We start from the raw sequence: 10,726 nt of genomic DNA, 5'->3' as shown, positions 1-10,726 counted from the left end.
ATGACGGCGACGTGCTTCCAACTCCATCCATCTGGGGCTGGGCACAGCTTCCGCGCCATCATCGAGGAATCGCTGTTGCCGCCAAAGAAGAGGGCGACGAATTGCGCAGCGGTATCTCCATCTGCACCGACGACGACGGGCTTGCAGCTCCAGCTAGCCGCCGGCTGTGGCCTCCCCAACACCATCCAGATCCAGGAATCGCTGTTGCCGCTCAAGAAGTGGCCGACGAACATCACCACTAGCGCCCCCTCCTCCACATCTGTTCTGCTGGTTTTTCCTCCAATGAAGAGACGGATAGATTACTACGTAGTCGACGCCCGCGCGGCGAGCTGCCCTCGCATGGCGGCCGCTCCGCAGCAAGCTGGACCAGCGGGGGCGTGCGGCGCCATGGCCTCGAAGCGCGCCTGGAAGGCCAGCTCTGTCGTTGCCGGAATCACGATCGAGAGAGAGATTCAGAGAGAGCTGGAGATACAGAGTAGTTTTTCTGTCGCCGGTCAGGCAACCCTTTTTCTGTTATTTCTCGGTATGTATCAAAAGTAAAACGTACAGAGGCTATCATCCCACGGCCGCGTCTCGTGCGCCTAACAGATCGGGAGATCAAGTCAAACCAAAACAGAAAAGCGATGAGTGTGCATGAGCCTGACAGACCAGACAAGCATGCCTTATTCTAACAGCAAGCAAACTACCTGACGGGGAGCTTAACTAGCCTATATTTCACCCCCTTAAGCTCAACGCCCTGAATCAACCTTGATCATCCCAAACTTCTGCCTCATCTCGATGAAGGTCACTCGCCCCAGCGGCTTCGTCAGCGCGTCAGCAAGTTGTTCCTTGGTTTGAATGTGATTGTCTTCCACTTGACCAGACTCAATGCAGTCTCAAATGTAGTGGAAGTTGATGTCGATATGCTTGTTTCGATCATGATTAATCGGTTTCTTGCTCAAAGCAATGGTAGCTTGGTTGTCGATGAACAGCTTGAACTTTGTTGTTGGCCTGCCAAGCATCTCACTGATCAAATGAGACAGCCATACGCCCTGACAAGCCGCCGCTGCTGCGACATATTCAACTTCTCAAGATGAGAGAGCCACAACCTTTTGTGTCTGTGAGCACCAGGTGACCAGATTGTTGCCGAGGAAGAATACATTGCCAGAGGTGCTCTTCCGATCACCAGTATCACCGGCATGATCGTTGTTGTTGTAACCAACTAGCTCTCTTTCCCCGCGCCCCGCCTGGCAGCGGCAGCCGTAGCTCAACGTCCCTTGCAGATACCTGAGGATTTGCTTTACGGTTGTCCAGTGATGCAAACTTGGTTGTTCCATGAACCTACTGATGATCCCCACGGCATGCGCGATATCAGGTCTGAAGGATCTAACCTGAAAATACATGAACGTAGACGAACTACGACCTGATCCAAGGAAATCCACCAAGGATAGATCCGCCGAAGACACACCTCCACACGCCCACTGATGACGCTAGACACGCCATTGGGACGACGGCTAGGCAGGGAGAACCTTATTCTATCTTTAGGGAGCCTCCGTCGTCTCGTCTTTCTGAGAAGAACACACATCCTAACAAAACGTGAAGAAACACCCGAAAACAGAGTCCTCTTGCCGGTAAGGGCCGTGATCCACCGCACCGCCATGACCCTCTCCTCTGTGATTCTTCTCGCCTATACAAAGTTGCCTTGTACTAGATGAGAGGGAGGCAGCGGCATAGGGTACGAGCGGTCACGACCGTACCATGTGTCGTCTTCTCTTTTGGTTGTGCCAAATGCAATTCCTTCAAAATGGAAGTTGTCCCTAACTGCTTCATTTGATTGGTGGTATTGTTACATTTCCTTTCAAAATGATGTGGCCGACGTTCAGTTGTGTGTAATGGCCTTTGTTTTTCTCCATATTTATTAATTAGATCTGACCTTTGGATGTCGTTATGAAGAAAAACACTTGTGTTCTCTTCCCAATGCGCCATCAAATAGTGCTATTTCCAATGAGTCACCCGAGATATGGTGATATTTTTTACTATTTTGTTTACAGAAGCGCCCTCTCGCCTTTCTCGCGGTGTCAAATAGCGGGGAACTCTGCTGCCACCGTCGCGCTCGTCTCCTCCTCTTCCCCAACTCCATCACTCTGAGCAGCCTTAGGTCAAAGCGCGCGGGCGGCGAGCGCTCGGAGAGGGAGGTCACCGGAGGCAGCGATCTCATCTCCGACGGAGCTCTCAGCAGGAAACGGCGACCTCTTGCCGGCCATGGCGACTAGGTCTTGCAGTGGATAGACCCCCAGCGCGAGGCGATCAGGTAGTTCACGTACGGCACATCCCTCCCGATAGGAACACCTTACTTCCGTCCCGGCCTCGAACTGCTTCGCCGGTGGCCAACTCTGAATCTGAATAAATTTCTTGTTTTCACTGTTTCCTTGTTAGATTACTTGCGTATGCATCGTCGTGTTTATTACCCGATAATTGACTGCTATGTCAAATCAGCTCAAATACTATTTGATTCAATATTTTTGGCTGTGCGCTCTCGGATGTGCCTCCATTTGGGCACAACTCAAATACACCTTTTTTATCAGAATAAGAAAACCACAATATATGTGTGTGAAATTGCAAATGAATCCGTGTTTCATTGCCTTTGCACCAGTGTCTTTTTACCAATTCGATGACTTTTATAGGTACATCCTGTGGAACAGGAGAGTACTGAGATTGTGTTTATCGATAGGTTTGTATCTCGGTTTTGTGTTGGTGATACCAGCAGTACAGACCAAGGAAGATTGTGTGGGCACCTTGGAATTTTGTTGGCGATGGATGGTAATGGCTCGAGCAAGAGGAAAGCTGAAGCACAGTGAGAGGGAGAGAGCAGCGCCAAGAGGCTGAATGGCACCGTGGGGTTGGAGTTCCTTGACTGCACTGTCTGCTCTGAGCCCCTCAGGCCACCGATATTCCAGGTAAATGCACTAGCTTGTCTTTGAGCTTGAGTTTTTTTTTTCATTTGTGATAAAGTTCAAGATAAAATAAGAGCTTTTATGGAAGCTACCTCTCTTTGGGCGTAGTGCCATGGCAAGGAAGTGTTTCTTGTGAACGTGGGATAATACCTCAACTCAAACAATGAACTACCATGTTGTTTTATGTTTGTCAAAATTAAAATAATTTATGTTGCAAGTTATCCTCACGGGATCCAATTAATCCTTTCTATTCCACAGTGCTCCGTGGGGCATTTCATATGCGAGGATTGCTGCGAGGATCGACTGGACAACAAGTGTAACTTATGCTTTGTGGAAACTTCATTCCAGCGCTGCTTTGGGATGGAACATGTTGTCCGGTCGGTCACAGTATCTTGCTCCAATGACAAGTATGGATGTGCGGAGAAGGTCACCTACTACAAGAAAGAAGAACACAAGAAGGCATGCCCGTGTGCTCCATGCTTTTGCCCAGAGTCTGGATGTAGCTTTGCTGGACCAACAGAAGAGCTCCTGGACCATTTGACGACCCAACACAAGTGTCCCTCAACAACCCTCCCAGACTCTGGCACTGTGTCTCTCTGCTTACAGCCAGGCTTACATGTTCTGCAATGCAGCAGGAACAACTACTTTGTTTTGCTCCGCATGACATCAGAGCCTTTTGGACATGCCATCTCACTCGTGTGCGTCGAACCAAACTGGGCGGAATCCAAGTTCAGATATAAAATGAGTCACGACTGCAAAACGACCGGCTATCGTGCAAGTACAAGCTCGGGCATAAGGAGCTCTTCAATCTCTGATGGGCTTCCGACAGTGTATGACTTAATACTTCCCAAGGGAAAGGTTTCTGATGATGCAAACGGTATCATGCTTAAAGTCACCATTCCTCGTCAAGGTCTGACTGTAGCCGATCTTTGCTATTTATTCAGAATTTGAAAAAGGCTTGGCAGTCCCATCGAAGGCTACTACACAATACTATAAAAGAGTAGTACTTGTGTAGTTGTGTTAGTACATTTCTGTGCATTACATGCTTATCGAGTCTGAAACACCACCTTTTGTTACTCTGTTTTGGACTATTGTACTGTAGTACTGTTGTTGCTTCACAATAACAGTAAGCCTGTTCTTGTTTCGCAAAACAGAGTAAGTCTCTTCTCTTTCATTTTTCTGTGACTAAATGAGGTTGCTTGGTCACGGATAGAGTGGCAATATCTCCAGGGTGACAGATAATTTTCTGAATCGTGTGGTGGCTGGTAATTTTTCGAATCGAAAAATGGAGTAGTACCAGTTTTTTTGTGAACACCTGCTCATCCAACACAATACAATTAAGCTGCACGTTTGGTACTTGTAACTCACTTGAAATTTCTTTCAGGGGTTGTCGATTTTCATAGAAACAGAAGGGGAGTACCGTCCCCTAAAAAAAATCCTTTTCTTTGGTGGGTGAAAAATAAAATCAGCCAACTTATTTATAGTTTCCCCCATTAACTTGCATTTTAACTTGAAGTATGGTTTCCCCGGAATCGGAATAGATGAAAGCGGAAACCTCCCCCGCCTCCTGGGTACTGTCGGTCTTAACTGATATGTTGTGGAAGACTTAGCGAGAATCCTCACCGTGCATCTACCACTAGCACGTTGCTCAGTATATATTATTCTCAGCTTGTAGCTTGTCGATCACCAATTCCGCATAGCCAGTTCCTGGAGTGAGGGGACGTCCATCGGAAGATGGAGAAGACAACCGGTAGCAAGGTGACCGTCAAAGTATAGAAGCCGGAGCAGCAGGGGGATCACGGCAGCACCACGCTGGCCAGATCATTGTTGGGCACCATGCTCGGCGTGACGGGAGGATCGACCGCCGTGCTCCCGATCCAGCAGGGTGCGTGGTTGCCGGCGGCCTGCTTCGCGATCGTTCTGCCCGACACCTGTGGCGCCCCCACGACGATCACCGTCAGCATCGGCAACCATCGCAGTGAGGCAAAAGCCGCCGAGGATAAGAGGAAGAAGGTAAAGGCAAATGTAATGCGCACACACACCCTAGGGTATATATACGTTGTTCGATGTAGTATATGGCAACCTCTCGATCTGAAGGCGAATCATCGGGCGTGGTGCTCTCTTGGGTTGTGTTATGCAGGTTGCAGGGGCGGGTTCTGAAGATGGGCCCTTGCGGCCGGCCTCGGTGGCGACGTCTGGATGATGGACGTGCGTGGCGGCGACCGCATCGTCAAGGTGATCGCATGCGCGTGGTCGTATGAGCGGGACGGGCGGATTGAGCTGACCAAGCACTCGGGAAGTCCTAAAGGACAGCGTTCAGAGGTGATACAAATACCTACTTCATCCATCACATTATTCTTTGTGGCAGGTCGCCATTCCAATCATCGAACTATTTTTGAATCATAAACAGGTACGCCTAGGGCAAGTTAGCACTTCAGCGATCGATCGATTGTTCTGTTTTTGGCATAAATGTGCAGATCTGTCTGGAGCTGGATGAATACCTCACCGGCATGAAAGGGCACGTGGGCGAGTTTGGTGGCTGTTTCCTCATGGGAACACTTTACTTTTTTTTAAGGCAAGAACGCTTACTTTACTTGGTAATGTGCGCTAGATACTCCTACCGTTCATGCCATCCAAAGAAAAGCATCTACAGTCACAAACACCAAAAGTGAGTCCTCAAACAACTACAGGCGCATTTTATTCCCGAATTGTTTGGTCAAATGCATGTGATTGACGCCACGGAGAGAGAGGGGGGAGAAGAGAAAGAACAAAGAAAGAGAAAAGATGATCCGGGGTTGGTCAAATTCTACGTGAAGGGCTGCCTGAACATGCCCGGACATCCTCATATCCTCCCTATGGATATGGGAATTTGGATTTGCGGGCAGCCTGGGTATATGGGGACAAAGTGTGGGGTCCGATTGCGTGGCTTTTTTTCTTCTTTCTTCTGTCTGGACAGTGGTCAGGCTGTTCGATTGGACGTTTGAGGGGTCCGCTTGTAGATGCTCTAAGAATTCTCCTTGATCACCAAGCTATCATTGTCTTAGGATCTCCTGTTCTTTTTAGAAAGCTCTTATATTTGTCCTTGATCTCCGCACTAGTTGTAGGCTTCAGGGGCTCTGGATCTCTTTTAGGACAGTTGTTTAACGCATACAGACACAATTTTCTGGCGTTTAGGTCTGTATAGTAGTAAGGGCAAAATCTTCCTTCAAGCTTGTGACTATATCGACAGACTAAATTATTTAGACAACCCTATTGGCGTTTGACCCGGAGCGATCCAACATTGCTTATCTACATTACTAACCATGTCAAGATTTTGTATGGAATGCATGAACATTTTCCATCCATATCAGAATAAAAATCACAAGCAATACGTGCAAATTCAAAACTAACACAAAATTATTTTACCTGGCCTAATCTAACTCAATCCTTCTTTAGACTCTTATCGAGAGCTCATGGCCGCTGTATAAAAGTCAAGTAGGGCATCTCCAACGCTGACCTGCAAGTTTGCTCTGGCATCCGTCCGTGGCCAGGGGAAACCAGTCCGTTGACACGGATGCGGTAACCAGCCATTCAATGATATGTATGTGTCCGTCAGTAGGGTTCAAATTCAAATAAAGTCCGATCTATAGTGTCCGCCTGATCACACCGCAAGATGACAACCGAAAAGAAGCAAGTATGCATAAGTTTTCACATGCCCGATCACAACCAAGAAGAGACAAATATGGTTAAGGAAGTGATATAGGGTTAATCGAGTCAAACAACTTCCATAATAGGCTCTCCAATATTCTTTTCACTTCTTACAAAGCTATAGTATTTTCTTTGCTGCCTGTAGACCAAGATGGTGTACGTTGCACGCTTGCACGTCTAGTGCAGACATTTACTCCCACCATTTTGAATTATAAAATGTTCCAACTTTTTTTAAATGAGATGTATATAGACCTGTTTTACTCATTTTAGTATGTATGTAATCCATATAAAATATTCAAAAATTATAATTTGGAATATATTGAAGTATGCAATTATTTGATACATCCAGCCTAGAATTTTTTTAAATCTTTTGACCCATTAACAAAAGATTAGCACGATTTAACCCGAGTTTTTTTTTGTATTTGACATTTTTCAAGATGCCAGTAACCACGGCGTCTTGCTTGCACGGGAGACGCCTGGCCCTGGCCCATTTCAAACGGAAATCAGTGTTGGACGCCATGAAGCTTGGCGTCTTAGCACCTTGGTATGTATGTAGGATTGTTCCGATTATATTATCGACTTCATGCAACTCTACCTGGCTAGCAGCAACCTTTGGTGCTAGCCGGGCAGAGTTGCATGCATGCATTCACTAGTATAGTTGGAACAAGCCTGCATGCACACCGTGCCAAAACGCAAGCTTCGTGCCGTCTAGCCTTTGCAGGTCCGCGATTTCAGTTTGAGATGGGTCAGAGCCAGACGCCAGAGATTGTGGCGACACCTGTGCAAGCAAGATGTCGTGGTTACTTGCGTCTTGAAAAAGGTCAGATACAGAAAAGATGCTGTGGTTACTTGGCCGGTCCGGCCGGCCCGGCGGCGGCAACACCCAAAGGCGCTGCTTTCCTCCATGGGGGCGCAACCGAGGTCCCCTGCTCTCCACCCCGATCCCCCTGCCCGGGTGAAAACCTTTATCCTCGGCGGATTTGGCGGCGGCGGCGCCTTGCGCGTCGTGACCTTGCTGGAGGCGTCGTCAAGGGTGCGTGGCTCGGTTGGGAGGTTATGCAGGTGAGGGATTGAGCTAACCCATCTGCGTTGTCCGATTCCTTGAAGCTTGTCTCCAACTACTTGGGCATGGACTGTGGCGGAGCAGCCGGCAAGATATATCCCAAATCGATGTGGTCACCCTATGCCCACCTTGCGATGCGAGGTCGACAATCTTCCAGCTCTAGGGTGAGCTTCTCGAAATCCCGACGGTGCGGCGCCTACGAGTCATGGCGAGGGGGAAGGGCCCCTCTTCGGTGATTGAGAGGGAATATGTTGGTTCCTTTCTTCTCTAGGTGTTCCTGGAGCTCGGTCCATCCTCGAAGGTCGGCTATGTCCTGATGTGCTGCTTCGTTTCTGCTACATATGATCCTAGTGTGGAGTGCTCGGCCTTTGCTAGCTGCAATTCATTTGCGGCTTGTGGAGGTTGTAGTGAGTAGGCTTTCCAGTGTTCCCTGTTGTATCGTTCTGACCGTTGTAAGTTGGGTTGTCTTTTGTAATTCCTGGCCGGTTGATGGATTTGTTAATTCAAAGCTAGGCTCTTCGCGAGCCTTCGTTCTAAAATAAATAAATTAAACTACTCCCTCCGTCTAGGTGTGTAAGTCACATTAGAAGGTGCATCGCAACCTAGGTACAAGCTGATTGGAGGAGAAGAAAAATCTGGACCAGTCCTCCTTTCAATCAAAGAGTTGATTTCTTTCTTCTAAACATAGCATTTAATGGCAACAATTAAGAGGATGACGGTTTAAGTACCATGCATGCCCACGTACTTCTATCATGCAAAGCCGCTTTGATTTCTTGCCTAATCAACGCATAGACGTGCTGCATGCATTGGTCATTGCCTGAGAAAAAACGGGAGGAGAGGGGTCTTCGCTCCAAGATAACGAGGCATAGGAGCCGAAGCTGGCTGGCGAACGAGGCTGGGAGGGAATCGAGATGGAAAATTAATGAACGGCGCCTAAACGTTTTGAGAAAATCTAATTTTCGTAAGGTGACTTACACACTTAGACGGAGGGATTAAGATCGAATAGTGTTGATCTTTCGTTAATGGGAAATGTTTGGGGCCGGGGCACCAGCGGAACATTGGGCAGGTCTCCCTCTTCCTCGCGCTCTCCTTCATCACATCTTCCTCACATCTCGTGCAGCTCGCCGGGGCGCGCGCCGCCCTCTTCTTCTGCCCCCTCCTCCCCACCCCTTCCCCATCCCTTCCCCCTCCCCCCCGCCCCCCGGTCGCAGCACCACCCTCCCCTCCCCGCTCGAAGCTCGCCATGGCTCTACGCGGTGCCCATCCCATCTCGCCAGCGACCGAGGGGCAGTGGCAACGGGAGATGCTGCAACCGGGGCTACGGGGTGCTACCACGGCGACGCCTACCTCGCATGCATCGGAGCTCTGCCTACCTCGCCGGACCCGGCCACGCCGGAGCTGCAACCAGCCATGGCAGACTACACCCCATGGTGAATTTTTGCTGAAACCGGTTGTAGCAAATTCAATCACCGGTGGTAGCAAAAATCTACTACGGTTGCAGCAAAACGGCGTCGTCGTCATTGTGGGGGTCGCAGCTGAGATAAGAAGTTTGAAGCTTTTTTCAATGCGGTTGTAACTTTTATAACTGCGGTTGCAACTTTTTCGTTTTTGGTCCATGGCTTTGTTTCCACAGTTGAAACTTTTTTTATAGTCGGATGAAGTTTTTTCATCGCTAGATGAAGCTTTTTCTGTCACCGGTTGTAACTTTTCTTGGTCATCCATAGCTCCAGTGGTATACTGGTTGAAGCTTTTTTCGTAGCCGGTTGAAGCTTTTCCTATTGCTAGTTGAGCTTTTTTCGCCGTAGGTTGCAGCACTGGGCATCTCCCTGGGAGCTCGACTTTTTTTGTTGCAAGCGGGGGATGAGCGCCGGCGAGCACACCGGTGAGCACGCCGGTGAGCTCCGGTCGTCGCCATCGGAGCTACAACGGTTTGCCACAGAAGCTACAACCGCATGGGTGGGTTGTTGCATGGACGAAGCCGGTGACGAGAACGGCCGCCGAGGGCTGGGACCTACGACCAGGGCGGGCGGCGAAGACGGGCGGCGAGGGCGGCGATCAGAGACGGGGAGGGCGGCGACGGGGGAAACGCGTGCGGCCGGCGAGACGGGGTTCCTTTTCCCGTCCGCGCTCACGAGAGGAAGAGGACGATCTGATTGGATGAAGATCTAACGGATCGGGACGGGCCGATCTGATGACTAGGGTTGGACCGGCCGAAGCGTTCGGCCGGTGCGCCGGCGCCTAGCATCGCCCTTCGTTAATGGGTCAAAACAATAAAAGTGTCCTGCAGTCAGCAACTCTATACGCTTGCACAAACTGAAGAAAAGAAAAAGAAAGTAAATTGCATGTCACTGAATACATAAATGGTATGCTCTGGGAAAAGAAAAACACGTACATTCATGCAGTCAATGGCGGGGCACAGTGTAACAAGTGTTTTCTCCTGTGTGAAAGCGAAACAGGCTCCTCGGTACCATTCCCCCAATTATTATCTCGCACGCGGGCAATATATTTTTGTGTATATATACCGGGCGTTGCAGCTATGTCCTGCTCCAACTACAGTACACCAAGGGAGAGTGAAGCTAGCTAGAGAAGCAGGGTTTCATGGAGTTCTTAGACTGCCGTGGTTGCTCCCAACCCCTGAGGCCTCCGGTTTTCCAGGTAAATGCCCTTCGTTTTACTTTGTTTGGTCACATTGTCAGATCGAACAACCGAATCCTCCGTAATCCTTTGTTTGGTTTCCCCCCAGTGCAACATGGGGCACCCGCACTTCCTCTGCGAGTCGTGCTGCGTCGACAACCTCCCGGCCGAGAGCAAGTGCAGGACCTGCTCCGGAGCTACCTTCCAACGCTGCACCGCCATGGAGGACGCCGTCAGCACCATTTTTCTCCCCTGCAAGCACGGATGTGATGAGAGGATCACCTACTACCGCAAGGCAGAGCACGAGAAGACGTGTAAGGAGGGGCCGTGCTTCTGCCCGGAACCCGGCTGCGGCTTCCGTGGGAAGACGACGGCGCTGTATGACCACTTCACCACCCAGCACAAGTGG

General features: G+C 49.6%; 1 pseudogene; it reads left to right on the top strand.

Moving 5' to 3' along the window:
• Positions 1-3,884, top strand: LOC123067171 (E3 ubiquitin-protein ligase SINA-like 11; annotated as a pseudogene).
• The last annotated feature ends 6,842 nt before the right edge of the window (positions 3,885-10,726 follow it).

Source organism: Triticum aestivum, chromosome 3B (assembly GCF_018294505.1).
Source record: "Triticum aestivum cultivar Chinese Spring chromosome 3B, IWGSC CS RefSeq v2.1, whole genome shotgun sequence".
NCBI lineage: Eukaryota > Viridiplantae > Streptophyta > Magnoliopsida > Poales > Poaceae > Triticum > Triticum aestivum.
Note: the sequence above shows the minus strand (reverse complement) of the source record. Positions and strands in the feature narration are given on the sequence as shown.